We start from the raw sequence: 22,406 nt of genomic DNA, 5'->3' as shown, positions 1-22,406 counted from the left end.
AAAGAAAATAACATCAGAATATTATAATCAAATACAAGACCATGACTAAATACATACAAAGGTTCATTGTAAATGCTAGGATCAGGCAACTCTACCTCTTAAAGAAGACTTGTTTTATGTTTTCAGTAGAAAACACAAGAGGTTCACTTCTAAAAGAAGCTCAACTGCAAAGGAATTCCAAAGAGAAGATTCTCATCCAAGACACACTGCGTCTTTGTCATTAATGAAACACAAGTCCCTTTCAAACTGAAGAACCAGCTTACAACCCCAGCACTTGTCAGACTTGGAAAAAGAGATGTACAATTATTTTTATTCAAGCTTCATTGTATAAAGTGAGCACGTATTACCCTCGTCCAGAAGGCGAGTAGGGGGTTCATCTCCACCTTCTGGAAAACTATATGAAAAACATGAGGGCAAAAGGAAGACTGTACATCATAATTTTCCTTACCAATGTCCAAAAAACAGAACCATATACATTCTGGTGTGAAAGAAAACTAATGAACAAGTTACTTACCTTTGGTAACACTTTTTCTAATAGAGACTATATATCAACAGATTACTCACCGTAGAATATTCCCCCAGGCAAAAGACTGGATCTGAAAAATCTTGAGCAGTACCTCTGCACACAAGTAGGTGGCATCGATGGACTTTGTGTCAACAGTGATGTTGCGGTGCCCATATAAGTGCCACCCAGTGCACTGACATCAGTTTCTTTTGTGACTTTTTCTGTGCCATAAACACAGAGCCACGGAAAAACCAATGTGTTGACCAGTGTTCAGATTCAAATGCGATCTTTAGTGTGAAGAGCCCAGTGAGCAGAGCTGGGATGGTCGGTAAGGAATCTGTGGCTAGATAGAGTCTCTACCAGAAAAAGAGTTAGCAAAGGTAAGCAGCTTGCTCTTCTGATATAGCTTTCTAACAGCAGATGCCTCACCTTAGAATGGATGCCCAAGCAATACCTCAGGACGAGGGTCTGTGAATTTGCTCAAAACTGAAAGTCCTGAAGGACCAAATGGGTGAAAAGCCCATCACAATGGACCCGATTGTCCAAGTAGAAGCGCTCTGTGAATGGGTGGCGTGACAACCACGTAGCGGCTTGCCAGATGTCCTGGCAGGTTTACCACATGATAAAGCATTAGTAGTGACCTTTGTAAAATGGGTTCACAAGACCTCAGGAGGTTGTTTCTTGGCTAGTGCGTAGCAGATCTTAATGCAGAGTACAATCCATCCTGAGATGGTCCACTTGTGCACAGCCTTGCCTTATTATACTCCAGTGATCACAATGAAGAGTTGATTGTCTGAGGGTGGAGGCAGGACGGCCAAACATGGTGGACATGAGTTAGGGTGCCTCGTTGACCTCCCCACCATCAGCCTGAAACCTGGCTGTGCACAGCCCACATCACCTACTATCATCCACTACAGCGGCTGGGGACCAAGGGAGCACATTTCATTAAGGCGCCAGCCGCAGATGTCACACACAGCTCCTGGGAGCTGCAGCCAAGCCTTAGGCTTCTGGCGCCGCGCTTCCGCAACCCGCGACAAGACAGCCTACCCAGGATCAGTTGCGGCACAATGGTCCGCGGCTGGGCGGAGCAGAGGCTGGCAGGGCCCTACAGTGGAGACGTCGTGGCCTGGCCTGCACCTCAGACCTGTTTTGGGACCGGAGAGGCTGTGGGAGCCCTTTCCTGCAGGTGGGACCGGAGGACTCCAGGTGCTGGACCGTTTGACTGACTAGTGGTTGGGGATATTCCCTGCCCTGGATGATACGAACGATGCTGGTTGACTGGGCCCTATCCTAGAGCTACACGTGGGGGCCCGGGTGTGAGACAGCAGGCACCACATTGCTGTTACGATTGGGACTGCTAGTGCACCCATGCATATATGCTCAGGATTTACGTGGGTGAGGTGGGTCCTTGAACCCTTGACTATGTTAGTACTCCCATTGAGTCTCCTGCCTACCCGAGATATTCCTCAGCGCCTACTTTTTGAACTTCGCATGGGTAAACGAAGTAGAGGGCATAATCTACAGAGAACCTCGCCGCCAGACAACCAACTGCTGGTATTTTGCCCTTTCTTTTCCCTTGTTTTACAGCAGGGAGAAATCATAACAGCTACTGCTGACCACCTTGCGGAGATAGCCCATCGCCCCATGGGGGCATCCCCTGCGGATAAGCTGGACAAATTACTGGCAGCCGTTGCTGACTATAGATAAACCTTTGAGGCCAAACTAGGCTCTTTTCACTAACGACATGGCGACCCTCGGAGAAAACCAGCAAAACAGCACAGAGCGAATACATGCGAATACCCAAGCCATTGCTGAAATGCGACTCTCCACCCAACGTACAGAGGAACAAATGCAGATAATTCTAGTATGGCTAAGCATTGAGAAGAGCAAACTGTTTGATGCAGAGGGCCGCTCCGACTGCAATAATGTGCAGATGGTAGGTATAACAAAGGGAATGGAGGGAAGCGACCCAATCGCATTTTTTGAACACTGGATTAAATAAGACATTGGACTTTCTGCACTTTATATGTATTTTGTGATGGAGCGTGCACCTAGGGTTCTGGCTCAGCACCTCCCTTCTGATGGCTTGCACGACCCATTGTTGTGAAAATATTGAATTATCGTGATTGGGATGCAATCCTTACGGCTGCCTGTGAGAAGAGTATTGTCTACCTTGGCAAGTAAAAGTGAAGTTCTTTCCAGATTACATACTTGTTGTCCAGTGTCAAAGGTCATCATTTACACTGGATGAAGAAGAAACTGCGAGAACTGAGCCTTAACTACACCTTAATGTTCCCTGCCAATTAGGCATCTCTGATGGTCGGCGTACCCATTTTTTCACACAGCTAGATATGTTGTGGGATTCGGTGGAGGCTTTTGATAAACAGATACCTGGTCATCCCTAGTCTCCCTCCCCCAATGCCTCCAAACTGGACCAAATAGCTATGGTCTGGAAACCAAGCCAAAGATCACGGTGCAACACTCCAACACTAGTACAGAGCTGGAGGGAGCAGCGGATTGCGGTCACGACTGTGGCCTCCTTGCAGAGACTTTCAGCATTGCCACATTTACTTTAATTGGAATACACTATCACAGGAGAAGATCCCAAATCATCGGATGAAATTGGCTCTGGCACTCCTTCATTGCCACCATTCACTGTGCAGTCTATGGCCGATTTAGGTTGACTCTCGTTAACTATGACCAATATATCACAAGCAATGTGACTATTCCCATGACATGCCTTCAGATGTGTTGGTTTTTGTGCCCCCTTCACTGCCTGGGGGGGGGCCACACCAGTGATTCGGGCATTACTCTGCACTTTGGTCCCTCTTACATGAGTGTGCCTACAAGCGCCTTTCATTCATTGTGCATCACTGGTAGGGTTGGACATTCTGCTCTGCAATCGTCACAACACCCTCCATATTCCCTTGACCCATATGTATGGGGAACGGTTTATTGTCTTGCTCAGTTCTACATTCCCTTTTCCTTTGCTAGCATGTTTGTGTTAGGTTACGGGTTACGTTTGCAGGGTGGGTTTTTGCTCTGCCCAGGGGTAGCTTTCTGCATCTTGTTAAACTTTTATTTCTGTCTGAGCAACCGTAGTGAAGCACATCCTCTCGAGTACTCCCAGCAAAATCCAGTACACATAGGTTCCCTCCCACTAAACTGGTTTCTGGTTTGTTCCTAACACCAACCACTACTCCTCTACTTTTTTAATTCACTGACTAATTTAACCTAATTACATAGATTGTCAGGAGGATGAACTTCCCAAAAACATGTTATAGGGTACATGCAGCACTTCTCCGTTGGCATACACACATTGCTCTGTTACAAAAAGAAACATGACCACTGGGGAAGTGTGCATGCTGCAAGCTGGATGGAGGAGCCAGGTCATAGGCAGGGGCGTCTCTACCTAAGGTAGAAGAGTCACAATAGGGATTAGGTTAGGGGTCCCTTTCAAGTTCGACAAGATACATATCAACCACGACAGCACTATGCATTCCTTAATGGTTCCTTCAAAGGCAACCCATGGAACATAGGTGTTGTTTATGCTCCCCAATCTGATCAATTGGCCTTTTGGACACAGCTAACAACCTTACTTTTAGACTGGCCAACTGTCCCGTTGGTCATTCGTGGGGACTTCAACTCAGTCCTGGACATTCAACTCGACCACTCGACACCTCCCCTACCGCAATATCCAGTGTCTCTTAATGCTGACATGCCACGGCAGTGGTTGACTCTCTGGGTCCTATATGATACATGGCACCTTAGATATCCAGCATGCAGAGAGGTTTCCTTTTACTCTTCGGTCTATAAATTATATTTGACTGGACTGTTTTGTTTGTTCTAAGTACCTCCATAAGACCGTGTTCTACAGCCACTATCACCTCGAAGTGTTTTCGGATCATAACCCTCTCAGTATGATGGTGGCATGGAGCACTCCTCCCCCACCAATTCCCACTTTGAGACTGTCAGTTACGATTTTGGATGACCAAGTGTTCCACCAGACAGTGTCTGAACACATGGACACCTTCTTTCCAGAGAACGCAGGAACCTCCTCCTCCCCTTTGGTGCAGTTGGAAACTTTTAAGATCATCATAAGGGGGTTTGCATGAAACCATGGTGGATCACCACAGGGTGCTTATACAGGATATCCAACAAGTTGAGTTGACCCTGGCAGAGCTGGAAGGAGCAGTGGTGCTCTCTCCTGACAGAGTTGGTCAGTTGTGTCAGGAGCAAGCTAAGTACTTTGATACCACTGCACTACTTGGGCGCCATGACTGTGCTGCCTACCGGGCTAGGACCCACAATGAGGGAGACAAATTTGGTCACTTGTTGTCAAGTTTGGTTTCCCCCGGCTTGCCTGATTCTACTCTACTGACTAGCTCTCTCCCCTGCGGGGACACGACTCGCACCCAGACATCGATCAATGCCACCTTTTACAGTAACTACAGGGACTTATATGCTGCTCCACCGCTACCGCCCAAGGGTCAGTTTGATCGTTGTGTTGCTCAACTTCCGCTTCCTCGTTTAACCTCAAAGGCAGGAATGTCCCTTAACACGCCCACTACGGCACCTGAGATTCTCTTAACTCTGAAAGCCCTGACTCAGAGTAAAGTCTCAGGTCCAGAAGGCCTACTGGCTGAATTTTACACAAAGTTTGCCCAGCAATTGGCACCTCAATTACTGATATTATATGAGGCCATCTTTTATAAAGGCTCCCTTCCCCCTATACTTAACCTTCCACACTTCTCTACATTATTTAAACCACACAAGATCCAAAGGACTTGGCGTCTTATCGTCCAATCTCTATTTTAACAAGCATTAAAAAAATGCAATAGGTCTCGCCTTTTATTAAGTTAAAGCAATTTGCTTTGCTATACAATACCATTAGCAAAGCAAATGGCTTTAACTTAATCAAAGGCGAGACCTATTGCATTTTTAATGCTTGTTTGAATTAGCCATTAAATGTGCATAAAGTACTACACCGTAACAATGTTGCCATCTAAAGATTAAGTGAATATGTTTGCAAAAATACAAAAAAAATGATCCCTTGCAAAAAGACATTAAAATTGTTAAACTAAAAACAGATATAAAAGCAGAGTTTAGTCTTCCAGCCCCGGCACTGACGTGTACTATATTTTAGGCAAATGTGTGAAAAACATACATGAGCAATATGATATCACTCACAGTGAAGAGAGAATATGACTGAAGTGCGCTGACCCATTGCACAACGATGTAAGATATGGTGATATAGTGAGCAGCACCAAAATGTGACCAGAACAATGGATTACCAAAAGCTCCAGTTTGTGTTTATAAATGTATGTATTTATAATAAGAACTTCTTGGAAATCTTAAGACTGTTGGGACACCTAAAACTGACTCTGGCCAGACCTAAAAGGGCAGGTGTTGTGTTTTTTCTTGAATCCAATGTGATTGGTCATGAGTTTTTGCACAAACTGAAAAGATAAACTCCATAGCTCATACACTTGACAGCATGTGTTGATATTGCAACAAATACAGCCCACCAGGCTCCTCGTCTTTCTCATACATGCCATCTTTGATACCAGCATCTACATCCAAACGCAGGAGAATCTAGGATGCTGTCACTACGCATGTGAAACTTCAGATGAGTGACCGGATCAGGAGAACAAGTTGCTCATCACATCCATAGAATAGCCTGGGTGAGAGTAAGGAGTCACGAGTGATCCCGACAGGTCAGCGCTTTGTATACAGAAGTGAAGCGTGAATGGAAATGGCCTGGTGTTGCTCTTAAAGGAAAGACTCGAACCACTTCAAGACAATTCTGTTGAAACCATTAGAGAGGGGACCACTCAGAGAACTGAGTGGTTGATATTATCAGGCGCTTCTGATGACCAAGAACAAGTAGCGTGCAGACACCAAAAAGAAAAGAAGAGTTGAATTAAATGTGAAACCAAAACGGAAGAAAAACCTAGCCAATAGTTTTTAAGAAAGTACTCAGCCTCTATAAAATACTCAGCCTCTATTAAATCCTGTACCCTTTAGAATACTTATTTATAGTCCATGCGTATTCTGGAGCAATAACAACGTTAATGCTCGCTTTGACCTTGCGATTAGGTCCCTCGTTAACAGTTGCGCGGCACTGGGACGATTTCACCCTTTCCACGTGGTAAAATCCCCTGGTGCAGACTGGGGCTCATTAATGTAGTACTGCCAGTGCTTGTGGTAAGCCTGAGATGTGTCTGCGCTTGTCGTCAGTCTGAATGGTGACATATGTAGTACTCACATAGCCAGGTTGTAAAGTTATGGTCGAAGACAGGAATGTAATAAATTGTGTTTATTAGTTAAACACGGCAACAGCAGAGAAACGTCTCCGCTCTCTCCTCGACACAGCATCCACGTCCAACGCTCTAGAACATCCATTGACGTGCAGGAGTGTAGCGAGGACAATAGCAAGAGCGCGAGGCAAGAACATAACAGTAAATCATAACATAACACATCTTCCCCTTACACAATAATCAAAAACAAAACAACAACAACAAAAAAATTATGAAACATCATCACAAAAATATTCTGACATCCATTTAGGTTTAGATTGAATGCGTTTGTTGCTACAACATGGACGATCAGCAATGACTTGCTCGTCTCCTTGATCCCCTTCAGATGGTAATTCCATGTTGTTTTGCTCTTCACAGGAAGGTAAATCTACATTACAACCTCCCCCAGAAATGACATTGCTATCATTCACATTAGAAGAATCAGAATCAATAATAAAACAATTAGGAAAATTATTAGTATTTCCATCCCCCTTTGTAGTAATATCCCATTCAGAGTGAGAATCATGTGAGCGAGTAATTTCCAAGGGAAGAGTTTTGCTAGTCAAATTAGGAGGAGGGCGAAAAATGGCAATCCTTTTAAGATTCCAAACTTTACCATCCGACAATTGAATGGCATTTTTTAAGACCTTCTTAACTCTTAAAGGTTTAAAGAATTGACTTTCACCTTTACTAGTTTGCCAAGGTTTCTTAACCCTGACCCAAGAACCAACATTTATAAAAACATCCTTAGTATTGTGTTTTTGATTATACACTTCTTGATACTGGTTACATTTATTAACAATTCTAGATCTAATGACATCAACAGGGACAGTAGAGGAAGCACTTTCTAATAACCACTCAGGATTGCATTTTGTCCTGGCACTACGACCTCTCATGACTTCAAAAGGTGTTACTTCTAAAGAATCATGAGGTGTAGTCCTATACATCCACAAAGTTTTGAAAATTTGCACTTCCCAATCACAACTGTTCTGAACGGCCATTTGAATAGAACTTTTCAAAACTCTATTGAATCTCTCAATCATGCCGTTACCAGAAGGGTTGTAAAGCAAAGTCGTCCTATGTTTAATGCCAGCTCTCTTAAAATACTCTTGGGTCAAGTTAGACATAAATTGAACTCCATTGTCGGAAATAACTTGAACAGGTAAACCTTCTTCAATGAATGTTCTGTCAAGAAATTTCAAAACTTCTTCAGAATTAATTTTGTTAACAATCTTAATGACAGGCCATCTAGAAAAGGTGTTAATGAGTGCTATAACATATTTCTTTTCCACGCCAACTGGACCCATAATGTCAATGGCAATAGTGTGCCATGGTTTTTCGGGGATAAAAGATTCACCCAATTTTGGTCTCAGAGTGACTAAAGATTTGTCAGAATTACAGCAAGGCAAACATTCACGAACAACCCGCTCAATTAAGACATTGATGCCCGGCCACCAAAACCATTGCTTGACCCTCTGCTTAGTTTTAACAATGCCACTGTGCTCCTCATGACAAAGTTTAACAATTTTCATTCTCATTGAAAGAGGAGGAATAACCTTATCACCTCTGAAAATGGACCCCTCAGTGACAGAAAGTTCATGTCTTATTTCCCAAAAGGCTTTAAAGTAGTTTGTAAGTTTGTTTTTGCTAGGCCAACCATTATTTATAAAAGTGATCAACTTTTGTAAAATTGCATCAAGTTTGTAGCCATTTGACCATTCTCTTTCATCAAGGTTGGATAACCCTTGATTGTGAATCAAAGCAACCTGTTCATCGTCCAAGTCATAAGAATCACACTCATGCATCTCAATAGGTAATCTAGACAGGAAGTCTGCAATAACATTCTTTTTGCCAGGAACATACACAATCTGGTAAATATAGTCTTGTAACCTCAAGGACAATCTACCGATTCTAGCTGAAGCATTCAAAATCCCTTCTGATGTTAATAGCTTAACTAATGGTTTGTGATCAGTACGTATTACACAGGACTTTCCCCAAATAAAAGATCGAAAATGGTCCATAGCCCAAGCACATGCAAGGGTCTCTTTTTCAATGAAGGAAACATTTTCTTCAGAAGGAGACAAAGCACGAGAAGCATAACCAACAATGTTCTCATTTCCATCAGGTCCTATTTGAGACAATACACCACCCAAACACTTGTTGCTGGCATCTACAGTAACGATATTGTCTAGGTCAGGATCAAATCCCTTTAGAGCAGGGGCTTCTACAATAGCAAGTTTGATATTCTCAAATTCAGATTGACATTCAGTGCTCCATAAGAACTTGACTTTATTCTTGAGGAGTTGTCTAATGTAGAACATTTTTGATTATTTTTTTTTTTACAAATCTGGAATAAAATTCAGCTAGTCCCAGAAAAGACCGAATTTCCTCCTTGTTTCTAGGGTTGGGTGCATCATGAATGGCATTGTTTAAAGAGCGTTTGGGAGAAATACCATCTTTACTGATAGTGTGACCTAAGTATGTGATAGATTTCACAGCAAACTTACACTTAGAATGCTCAACAGTCAACCCTTTTGATTCCAAAATAGTAAGGACCTCATTAAGGATTTTGTCGTGTTCGTTCCTGTTGGCTCCGAACACGAGAATACCATCTTGGAAACATCTCACGTTTTTGATTTGACAAAATAAATGGTACATCAATCTTTGAAAAATAGAAGCTGCAGAGGCTAAGCCAAAAGGAAGTCTCTTATACTGAAAACACCCGAAAGGGGTAATAAAGGCTGTTAACTGTTTGCTCTCATCCACAAGTGAAATCTGATGGTAAGCAGCAGAAAGATCTATTGAGGAAAACCATTCTGCATTTTTCACTAATGACAACATTTCCGAGATTTTTGGAAGAGGGAATTTATCTACTACAATATTATTATTTAGATGTCTAAGGTCAACACACAATCTCAATTTGCCGTTACTACGTCTGGCTACTACAATCGGAGAAATACACTCCGATAATGTCAACTTTAACTAACGTTTCTATTTCTTTTTCAACATCATCTCTGAGGAGAACAGGAATTTGTCTGACCTTGTGAATTTTTGGGCAAGTATCAGATTTCAATATAATGCGATGCTCAAAATCATTAAGATTTCCTATACTACCACTGAAAACTTTGGGAAACTTCTCTAACATTTCCTTACAAAGCAAATCATCTTCATTAAGCACCATGACAGGATCTGGACTGTTAGGTTTGAGAATTATATCTAATTTACCCTGATCCTTCCAGCCTAAAACTGAAGGTCCTTTCTTGGCAACATATAGTTTGCTGGTAGTCTGTCTATTCTTGAATTTAAAGACTAAAAGCCTATACCCAACCATGTCTATCTTCTCTCCAGAGAACCCAACTGGTTGAATATCAGGTTCAAGAAGTTTATCACCCAGACGTGCCACAAAAAGAGATTTCCACGTTTCTTCATCAACGATCGTATATGGCGAACCAGAGTCAGCATACATTTGTACTGAAATCCCACCTATGAGCATGGAACACAAAGGTTTTTTTAAGGTTCTATTATTGCTGTCATAAATATTTCAAATAAATAACTCCTTAGGGTTTAAACTTTGTGAATTACTGGAATCATTGATGGTAAGTTTCTTGATACTATCTTCACACTCACTCGAATCACAATCACCTTCATCTAGACAGTTAACTTTCTTTTTGTTTTTCTTCTTACAAGCTTTGGTAAAGTGACCCACAATACCGCAATTTGAACATCGTTGCTTTAAGGCAGGACATGTCTTACTCAAAGCTAAATGCGAAGGACTATCACAACGATAGTACCTAAAATTGGTGCCATGGTTGTACTCCTTTTTTTTGTAGTGTTATTTTTATATTTTACAGAATTATTTGTTTTGGAAGTAAACATTTTGGCTTTGATTTTGCTAACAACTTCTGCCGAGTTTTCTGCAATGGCGGTATCTTGTTTAAGCAACTTTGCACTGCGACTAGACATTTCAGCTTTTCTTACAATGCTCAAAATATCTTTTAACTCAGCATCACCGTTTATCCACAACCTGTCTTGTACAGCAGGATCATTATTGTGCATTACCACTTGATCTCCGATAAATTGATCAACTAAATGATCAAACTTACAGTCATCTGCAAGATTTCTCAAAGCTGAAACATATTCATCAATGGTTTCATTAGCTTCTTGTTTCCTGTGAAAGAATTTAAACCTCACAATTCCGATACAAACTTTAGGTGCAAAGTATGTGTCAAAATCATTCATTATAGCATCTAATACGTTGGCATCACCACCTCCTAAGGCTTTGGTCATTCCTTCATAAGCTTTTAACCCTCCTGGACCACAGAATGTAATAAAAGTTTCTTTTTCCTCTCTGGTGTCATTTTCCCATCTTCATCGATAGTGTCAATAAAGTTGAGAAAATGGGCCTTTCATTCTGACCACTTCATGCATGGATCAGAACCAGCAGGCCAGAACGCTTGAGGAGGCTGGATTTAATAACTTTGACTTGTCATTTTTGAAAATTAGACAAGAGAAAAAAAACCTCTATTGTTCAAATGTAGAATAGTAGTGAAAGAAGTGTAGATGCCACAATGCTGAATTGAAAAGAAATTACATATAATGCACTAAATGCGTGTGCACATCACTGTAGGATTGTGAGAATATTGTGCACCAAACAAAATGGAAGCAACACAATTGTGAGTATTACAGTAAAAAAAAACAATTAATTTCATAGATGTGCAAGTACAGTAAAAAGGTGTGCACATCACCGTGTTATTTATAGAGAACCTTTAGACAGGTTGCGCTAGTAATTGGGTGCGCGCATCACGGTGCAAGCCGTATACAAATATTTTGATCTCCAGCACAAGTAGAAAGAATGCGTGTTATAAATATGCAAAACAGTCTAAAAAGGGTGTGCGCATCACCGTGTATATTGTAGGAAACTCGGAATTAGGTGTGCGCATCACCGCGTGTGCATATTGTAATATTAATAATCGCTGAATTGCGGTGGAATGCAGTAAACGTAGGCGCCTGAGAAGATGGTGGCATGCTAAGTTCACAAAACATGAACTGTAACGTCACAGCGTGAAGGCGTAACCAATAGGAAGGCGAACTCTGCTGATGTTCCGATGAATAAGACGTGAAAGTTAGGAGCGCTCGCGTAGGGACGGTTGAATCTTTAAACAATAACAAAGTCAAAGGAGAGAGATAAAGTAAGTAGAATTACTTTAATAGGCAAATACGACCTGTGGTAATCTTCAGTACATCACAGAGGGCAGACAATCCAAAGAAGAAACTGCCACTTCACCATTGCTGAAGTCCGCTTCCGGTCGCTGGGTCTGCAGTTAAATCATTGTAGATCAGCACGGACGGCAAAGCAAATTTGATGCGTAGGTTCTTTCCTGTTCCACTCGTCGCCAATTGTAAAGTTAAGGTCGGAGACAGGAATGTAATAAATTGTGTTTATTAGTTAAACACGGCAACAGCAGAGAGACGCCTCCGCTCTCTCCTCGACACAGCATCCACGTCCAACGCTCTAGGACATGCATTGACGTGCAGGAGTGTAGCGAAGAGAATAGCAAGAGCGCGAGGCAAGTACATAACAGTAAGTCATAACATAACAGAGGTATTCTAGTAGCCTGCGATCAGACCAGGTATTAGTGTGCATGGCTGTCACATTGCCTGAGGAAACCTGGGATGTCCTTGTGTTGTGTCTGATGATAGCAAAGCCCGGGAGAAATACGTGGTGTTTGTTAGTGTGCTTGCTAACGCCTGTGTGCCTGGCATTAGAATTGCTTCAAGTCAGTCCCTTTGCTTTCTCTATACACTGCTGCGATCATCCTGGTTGTGTCTGTCTTCCATTGCTCTTGTTGTTCTTTGTGGCATCTGCCTGTAGCAGAGCTCGAGCCCCTCCTGCCTCTGCTGAGAGACCCAGCAGAGCACTTTCTCCGTGGTGCCCCTAATACACCCGTCACCATTATCACCATCATTACGGATAACACGTGCAATAGCCTAGGCACATGCTAGCCTTGCCTGCCTGCTACAGATGAACAACCGCTGTCCCTGGGGCCCGGTTACCACCACTGCCTATGGTAGAGCTCAGGCCCCTCCAAACTCTGTTGACAGGGCCCAGCACTGCACCTTCTCTGTGATGTTCCGAGTATAACCATCATTATGGTCATTACATGTAGTAGCCCTGGCACCTGGCCTGTTGTAGACTCACAGCCTTCAACCGCCATGCCTGGGGATCGGGGCCACCGTGCCTGTGGTGGACCCCGGGCCCCTCCTGACTCCTGCACTCCCCCCACTGAATCTCCAAACACACCCATCACCGTCATTAAAATCATCATTGCTAATCGCCTCTTCACTTTATACTTCTTTCCTTCGATGGCAATTAAGTATTTATTGCTCAAAACGTCTTTACCATTGTTTGGAATCAACAACAAGCAAAGCGACGCCTTGTGTCTGTTAAATCAATGAAAACTCGAGTAAGTTAATCGATGAATTAATGAGTTTTATTCTTCCAGTAAAATTCAGCTCCACGCAGACGATGGTAGCTGCTCTGGTCTCCGAGCTCACCTCCCTCCAACCGACTTCTCAAAGAACTCGAGGACGTCACAGCCCAGCTGCGAGATTCACGATGCAACAGCCACGCGCAAATGGCATGAGACCGACAGAATTGTGTTACGGAGAATATGTACACAGAACATTCCGGCGCGCACTAGTCTCAGCTGGGCGTCTCAGGCGCACAACGGCGGTGCCTGAAACCATGGGCCATTAGGACAGAAAACAGATGAAATGTGATTTTAATGTCTTCCGGCACACACCTGGGCAATGCATGGAGTGACGTGTCCTTCATACATGCAGTTAAACTGAGATAGAAAGTGAAAATAATGACATCGACAGGGCAGCAGGCGCAAAACCGCGGTGCCTGAAACCATGGGCCTTTAGGACGGAAAACAGATGAAATGTGATTTTAATGTCTTCCGGCACACCGCGTACACACCTGGGCAATGCATGGAGTGACGTGTCCTTCATACATGCAGTTAAACTGAGATAGAAAGTGAAAATAATTACATGGATAGGTCAGTTGAATTGGATAGAACAGGCCAGGATGACAGCGAGCATGTTTAACAGAGAAAAGGCCAGGTACGCCCTACAGTTAAAATAAACACTGTAACTACTTTTACTTCGAGTCCACTCTAGGTTAACAAGCACGATACCGCAAAGGCAGCCGCATGTTTATTTTCACATCGCGCTTTCACTTTAAGTGAAAGCGCAATAGGAAAATAAACATGCAGCTGCCTTTGCCGAAGCCGAATGGGGGAAAAAAAGTGAGTCCACCTAATGAGAGAGAGAGTGTCACGCCGCCGGTAAAAGATCAAATCCCGGTGGGCATGGCCAAAAGGAGACAAGGTAGCAACAAGGAGGGATTAAGAAGCCTCCTTTACAATCAGAAGCCAACGTTTTGCATTTAAGATGACGCTGGCCAATTAAAAAGATGGGCGGGGCTTCAACTCCGCCTCCGAGAGCTTCGGAATCTGCATTGATTCCAGGAAGCTCTCGAATGCTGAGAGCAGTTCATGAGCTGCTTTCAACAGCCGAGACCTAACAATGGACTATATCAATTTGAACCAAATTGCTTCCATGACGATTATTGCTGGAATTATTGGGCTTGATTCATGATGATCAGGAGTCTTTTATATTAGGTCGAAACCCTTCTTTAAACCTTCACAGGCTGTGGCTTATTAAGAGTGAATTTGAAGCTTTCTTTCCCAATGCTGTCTGTATATCATTGGACTTGGAAAAAGCTTTTGATTCCCTGCATTGGGATGAAATGCAAAAAATGCTGGGTCTATTCAGTATAGGTCCGTACTGGCAGAAATGGATACAAATTCTATACTCTACCCCTTCAGCTCGGGTTAAAGCTGGGAAGTGTATCTCGGCACCATGGCCTGTTGGTAGAGGCACCCGTCTGCGTTGTCCCATATTGCGGTTATTTCCTATGTCCATGGGACTTTTGGCGGCCCGGCTTTGCCTCCTTTTGGGCCACCTGAGGATCTTTCTACAGGGTACCACTAACATAGTGTCTCTATACACTGACGATCTCCTTTTATATGTCTGAGACACGGACATGGATTTATACACTATCACACAGGTTTTCTCGGAGTTTGCTTCTCTATCAGGCCTACAACACACAGGCAGGCCCTTACCCCTCCCCTTGTTGGACCCTAGAGTACAGTTAGCTATACCTACATTCGATACTTGGGCATCAACATATATCATATGCCTAGGGACGTACATAATGGCAACTTGGGTACCGCAGAGTTAACAATCAAAACGCAAATAAGGTTTTGGTCATCCTCCTCCCACACTCATTTTTTCGACAGCTGGACTCTTCCTTGGTTTCTTTGATTTGGGGGTCGGGACGACATAGGGTATCATTTGCCATACTGAAACTCCCAGTGGATGGTGGGGGGCTTGCCCGCCCTGATTTTGAGTGGTAGTACTTGGTTGTTCAGTTTGCTGTGGACAGCTCACTGGCTCTCAGACGGTTCCCTGTATGAAACGGGGCTTTCACTGGGACATTATAGGGACGGTGTTCAGAAATATCTTTTATTTCCCCCTACTCGTCTCTCTCCTCGAACCACAAGCCTCTTTCTTCTGGCAAGGGCCTGTTTGGCCAGCACCAACAAGTTGTCGGGCACACAGAAACCATTTGCTCCTGCCATTCCGTTGCTACACATCATCTGCTTGTGCGTGGGAGATCTACGGATTCTGGAACTCAGCTGGTCTCTACCACTGATGACCTCTCCCATAATGATGAGATAATTGATTTTCACACGTTAGTGACAGATTACGATCTCCCACCTAGTCATGTTCTTACTTAGGAACATATTCAACACTGCTTTCATACTCTCTTTAACACTCGACTTCGAATACCTCCGACACACAAGGTTTACCAAACACTATAAATAGCGGGAACATGGTGGGAAGCAAATACAATGGCTTTCTAGAGCTTTTCAACAAGTCAACAGATCTTGGTTACTACTTGTGACCACCTGGGAAACCGATCTTGCCAGATCCTTTCATGATACAGAGTGGGCCAAGATTCAGGAGTACCCCTATACTGTATCTAGGGGGGATAGATTCAAGTATATTCAGTTCAATATTTTGAATAAAGCTTTACTCACCCCAACCCCCATTAGGATCTTTCCTGATTCTAGGGCATCATGTCCCAGGTTCTCTATTCCAGATGCGGACCTTCTCCATATGTTATGGTCCTGCCCCTAGTTACAAACCTACTAGTCTTGATTGCTACAACAACCGGGCACCGACATTCTTGTGCCCCATTTGCGAGTTTAGGTGCTATTAGACTATTCCCATGTCCCAAACTGGAGAGGCCTGCAATTAAATGTCTGGCCCTCACCCTGCTCTTAGCAAAACGGACCAATACTAAGCATTAGAAACTACCTATAGCTCCCTCTTTTCTGTTCTGTGCTAGGTCTGTGGCCTCTTAGCAGTGAAGCAGAAAGTACCCTGCTTCACAGGGAAGAATGAGCAGGCCTCAGTAAGTGTTTTAGTGCCCAGACCTGGGATTTGATCTTGGAGAAATTTAAAGCCATCACCAAAGAGGACACTCAACCACCCTGATATACTCTTGACACAAAGGAATATAGCTCCAAATTGTTATCTATAAATCAAAAGTGAAACGTTTGGGGCATAATGCAGGGATGATCTTAAGTAGATATGCCTTTGGGACTCAGATGATGGTGGGCGGGTGGGTGAATTCTGATCTTGATGTTTTGATTCATACCCATTAGAAGGTTAAGTCATAAAGAACAGTCAATGTACATAGCAAGAAAGATTACTTGGGCATGAATAATACGTATGAGTTGTGCACTATACGTTGTGTAAAACCTAGCTTGGTCAGGCTCTAAACATTTCTCTGTATCCGTGCCATTGCTTTGTATATCAATTAACGCAGTAAAAAAAAAAGAAGAGTTAATCGTCTGCAGTGCAATCAATGTAGAATGAAAGAGCTGTCTTCCGATTCAGGCAATTGAGTCTCTGCTTCTCTTTGAAAGGATGAGGAGGGGTGAAAAAGGTGGTCAGAGTGATGCTCTGGCTGACATGTAAAGAGTGACATTCTTCCGCAGGAAAGTGGCACACGATTTAAGAACCAGTTTGTTAGGGAAAGAGATGGTGAAAGGATGATGGAATAATAGAGCTTTATGCTAGCAGACCCTCTTGGCCGATGTCATGGAAAACAAGAAAACAGTTTTTAGAGTCAAGAGCCACAGAGGACAACTGTGTAGTGGCTCAAAGGTAGAACACATCAGAAATGTGAGGAACCGATCAAGATCCCATTCGGGCATCACAAAGGGGGTAGGGAAAATACGATATCCAACTTGTTTCTTTAAAAGTTTAAAATGATCTTTTATTTTAACATTTATTTATTGAATAGCTTGCAGTAATAGCACAAGAGCCCCATAACTGGGACAGACAATACCATCATAGCATATAATGATACAAGCAATTTTTGTTTCACATTGTTGCATCCAGTCTAAAATACAGAACAAAGAACAAACCCGCAAAAAATAAAAAAGAACCCCCTCCTCCCCTCCCGGCACTTTGTAGGTGATGGTACATCATTCAGTTGTTGAATCCTAATCATATTAGACACACATAAGTGGTGATTCATAAAGGGTGTCCCAAGTCCGACATTTCCCGGCAAGGCATAAAACAGTGTAAATAAAGAAAAGTTACTACAAATCCGGGTGGCTCAGTAAATACATTGTTAGTGGGGCACAGAAGTTTTTGGACCGCAAGGCCTCGGGAAGCTCCTTCGCAAAGGCCCCCAGCTGTTCTCTGCAATAGATTAAGTCGCGGATCCATTTCTTTACAGTGGGAGTGGTTGTAGCACCCCAACATTGCGCTACAGCTCTTTTTGTCAATAGAGTCGAGACAACGACAATTCGCCGATTGCAAGGCTTGAGACGCTTCACACTGCCCAGCAGGCATACCTCCGGGTTCACATCGCACACGTTCCAACACTACATCCGAGAGCACGCTCGTCACCCTGGTCCAGAATGCCAATGTCCCTGTGTATTTCCACACGAGGTGCAGAAAATCGGCATCAGCCTGCCCGCACCTCACACAACAAGCAGAGTCATGCAAACCAAACCTCCGCAATTGCAGTGGGTATAGTATAACTGGTGCAAATAGTTAAAATGGATTATGCGGAGATTACAATTCGCCGTCAGGCGCCACGTTAACTCACAGCAGAACTTGCATTGCTCTAGCGATAATGTGGACCCCAGAGCAGTATTCCATTTGAGATATGAAGGATGTTCACCTGACTCTCTCTCTCTCGTTGTGACGCTTTATATAGCTTAGTAATCAGGCCCCTACGCTCTTCCCCTGTCAGCACCACCTGCAGTGCCAGCAGCGTTTTTGGTTCAGACGGATAGTTAGGGTAGATAGCTCTAACTGCTTGACACACTCTCACATATGTGAACCCCAACATCAAGCCGTGATTCTGACCCCCCTGTACATCCTGTAACGAGCGGAACTGACCCTGTTTGAACAGGTCCCCTGTTGGACCTGGCCTCGTGGCGTGGTCCTTAACCCCCTGGATTGTGGCCGTTCCCCGCCCCGGCCGTCACGGGCCACCCGTCTGGACTGCACCAAGGCCCTTCACCCAGAGCTACACGTGGTCGCATACTCCTCGTGGCTCCGCCATCTTGTTGGCATCAACGTCACACCGTGCCCCAGCCGGCGCGACCCCGCTCAACCCAGCCTCGACCCCAACGAAGCCCCGACATCGAGGCACCACGAACTGGCCAGGGGGTGCCGCAGGAACCATTCATCGCCCTGGCGGAGGACAGTATCGATGGGACCCCCAACTGTCCTCCCCTCTCGAGGTGTGATCACCCTGCAAACTCCCATGGGCCTGGCGCCTCTCCTGCTGGGCGTCTGGCCACCTCCACCCGGCCACTCCGCCCCCTCGGGCGCATAGGTCCGGACATCAAAGGGCTCCAGACCTATATCTGGGGCGACCCCACCACAGCTCGGCAGTTGTATCCCGGAGTCGAGAGCCCTGCTGATCGAATCGCGGCTGACCCTACGGAGACGAACTCTTGCCGGAACCATCACAAGCCCTGCTGACTGCGTCGCGGCTCCCTCCTGTGAACCCTTTTCTGAACCACCTGGAACATCGGAGCCCTGCAGACGCTGTCGCGGCCCAACCTCGCTGGAACCTTCCTCGGAGCCCTGCTGACGACGTCGCGGCTCGAGCTGAGCAGAAACCATCTTGAGAGCCCTGCTGATTGAATCGCGGCTCTCCACGAACTGTACGCCAGAGCCCTGCTGACGCCGTCGCGGCTCGACCCCTCTGAGATCGGAGGTCCTCCAGCGTGAGGATAAGAACTGGGCCCCAGGTACCCTCGTACCACACTCCTGCCAAAGACTGTCCCGCTACCCCTACCCTTCCAAAGAGACATTGAGACTTTTGGTGGATCCCTCGATCCCTTCGTGTAAATATTGAACTTGTAACCTTTTATTGATGATAAAGAATTGCTTGTCTTGAGACAACCTCCTTGAGTCCGGTGTGGTGGTGTTACTGTGCTAGTACGGGATAGGAGAAGGATCTCTCAGGAGACTTCTCGGCAGCGCTCGGCTACTTCGTGCAGTGAGAGGGCCCCCCCCTTGGTGGTCTCATCGACTCCTCGGGGTCCGCCTTCCAACATTTGGTGGCCAGCGACGGGATCCGAGCCGAACGCTGTACGTACCAGCCAGTACCCACTAGCTACCCATCCAAACGAATAGCATCATAAGCAGCCAGGAAAACAACGCGACAATGGAGTTCCAGCCCGAACGGCTGGAAGAATATACGCACAAAGAATTAAAACAGTTCTGCAGAGACAAAGGCATTGCAACCACCAGCCTCGGTACCAAGGAAGAGATGCAGAAAGCTCTGAGGGCATGGTTGGAGGCTGGGGCAGGCCCCTCCCAGGAAGAAGGGCCCTTGCCCCTGACGGAGACCACAGCAACCGCACTGACCCCGGCAACCGGAGGAAGAAAGAGCCTAGAAACCGGCCTCTCCGAGGAAGAAATACGAGAGCGGGAAAAGGTCCGGAGCCACGAACTAGAGCTCGCCCGACTACGGCTGGACGGCGAACTCCAGCTGGCAGAAAAGAAACTGGCCCTCGAGCAGCTACGCCTTCAAGAAGAAATAGAAGAGAAGAGACGACACCGGGAGTTGGAGGAAAAGAAACTAACTCTTGAGCACGAGCGCAGTCTCAAGGAGCTCGAGATCAAGGCCAAGAACGGAGGGGCCAACACCCCCAGTACTAGAGACACTCTACCGCCCCCCGAGGCCAAGGTGCATATCCCGAAGGAGGTCGTCAAGGAGTATTACAAGAATGACGATATCCAACAATGGTTCAAGGCCTACGAGGTGGCCATGACCTCCCATCGGGTGCCCCGAAAAGACTGGGGCGCAGGCCTGTGGGGGCGATTCCTGAGTGAAGGGCGGGACACGCTGCTCCAGCTACCGGAGGAGGTGATGACCTCCTACGATCACATGAAGGAGGCCCTGCTCACCCGCTACGGGCTAACAGCGGAGATGTACCGCCAGCGGTTCCGAGACTGCAAGAAAATCCCGGGTACCACATGGGTGGAATATGTGGACTTTTTCAGTCGGGCCCTAGAAGGGTGGATCAAAGGCAGCAAAGTAACCACCTACGGACAACTGGTCGACCTCATCGTCTGGGAACATCTTTCCAACAATTGCTTCGTGGAACTGAGACAGCACCTCCTCGACAGCAAAATGACCGACCCGCGAAAACTTGCCGTCGAGGCCGATCGATGGGTCAACTCCCGGGTCCCCCGGAGCTCAATGGGGGAGTACCAGAGGAACCCCAACGGACCCCCACGCCAGCGCGGTGGGGGGGAGGGCCGAACAGGAACCGAGACCCTCCCGCTGGGGCCCCCAGGAGCCCCCCTCGAGGGCCACCGCAGCCACATCTCTCCCCGAGCCTAGCGCGAAGGGTGGGCCCGGCCCGACCCGGACCACGGCCACCAGTGACCTGCTATGGCTGCCAACAAACCGGACACTTTGCCAGCGACCCGGCCTGCCCCCTGAACCGAAGAAACGAGGCCGGCGGGCCCCCGCCCCGGCAGCTGACAGCCGCCGCCTTGGGGGGAGAGGAGGAAGAAGAGGCCCTCGACCGAGAAAACACTGAGTGGGAGCCGGCAGCCATGTCCCTGGTCTGCCTGGGTAGCCGAGAGATGGTACCCTGCACCCCCATCCCAACCAACACCCAGAAGTACCGGCAGCAGGTCACGGTCAACGGACAACGGGCCGAAGCCCTTCGCGACACCGGCGCCAGTATCACCGCTGTCCGCTGCCACCTGGTGACCCCTGAACAGATTCTACCGAATGTGCTGTGCCCTGTGCGGACGGCCGACAACAGTGAAAGCCTATGCCAGATGGCCCTGGTCCCCTTCGAGTGGGGAGGGGTGACGGGCCTGCTGAAGGTGACGGTGCGCGACGACGCCCCGGTCGACTGCCTCCTGGGGAACGACTTGGAGAGTTCCCCCTGGGCTCAAGTAGAACGACGAGAGCACCTCCGAATGTTGGGACTGGCTGATTGGGCCTGCGCCATCACCCGGTCCATGACCGCCCAGGCCCCCCGCTCCTCCTCGACCTCCGGGACGGCCCGACCCGAGGGGCTCACACCCCCTCCCGCCAGCAGCGAGGAGGAGGCGGACACCGACCCCGGGCCCAGCGAATCCTCCCCCGAAGAGATGGCTTCTCCGAGCGCCCTACCAGAACTGACGCAATGGCAACATGAAGGGGGCCCCACCCGAGAGCAGTTCCAGCAAGAGCAACAGTCCTGTCCCTCTCTCGAAGGGGTCCGACAGCAGGCGACCGCGCAAGCCAACGGTGACCAGACCGGCACCCACTGGATCTACTGGGCCGAGGGCCTGTTGTACAGTGAACAGAAAGTGGCAGAACTCGGGGCCGGCCGCGTGTTGGTGGTCCCCCTCCGCTTCCGGGAGTTCCTTCTCAACCTGGCCCATGATGTGCCCGTCGCCGGACACTTGGGGCAAGACAAAACGTACAGTCGTCTGGTGACCCGCTTCTACTGGCCCCGGATGCGGAGAGATGTGGACAACCACTGCCGGTCCTGCCAGACCTGCCAAGCCAGCGGAAAGACGGGGGGTCGGGTCAAGGCCCCCCTCCAGCCCTTTCCCGCCGTCAGCACCCCGTTTGAACGAGTCGGAATCGACATTGTGGGACCCCTGGACCCCCAAACCGCCCTTGGCCACCGCTTCATCCTGGTCCTCGTGGACCACGCCACCAGGTACCCGGAGGCGGTCCCGCTCAGAACTATAACGGCCCCTGTGGTAGGCCGGGCCTTGATGGGGATCTTCTCCCGAGTGGGATTCCCCAGCGAAGTGGTGAGCGACCGTGGCACGAACTTTATCTCCAGGTACATGCGGTCCCTGTGGCAACAATGCGGGGTCACATACAAGTTCACGACCCCATATCACCCTCAGGGGAACGGACTGGTTGAGCGGTTCAACCGAACATTGAAAGGGATGATCCAGGGCCT

At 46.7% G+C, this 22,406-nt stretch overlaps 1 protein-coding gene across 1 annotated transcript in view; it reads right to left on the bottom strand.

The window, feature by feature from the left end:
• TBCD (tubulin folding cofactor D) overlaps positions 1–22,406 on the bottom strand; it is a 2,329,415-nt gene that overhangs the window by 804,560 nt on the left and 1,502,449 nt on the right. The gene's annotated exons all lie outside the window — the stretch shown is intronic.

Source organism: Triturus cristatus, chromosome 7, assembly GCF_964204655.1.
Source record: "Triturus cristatus chromosome 7, aTriCri1.1, whole genome shotgun sequence".
Lineage (NCBI taxonomy): Eukaryota > Metazoa > Chordata > Amphibia > Caudata > Salamandridae > Triturus > Triturus cristatus.
Note: the sequence above shows the minus strand (reverse complement) of the source record. Positions and strands in the feature narration are given on the sequence as shown.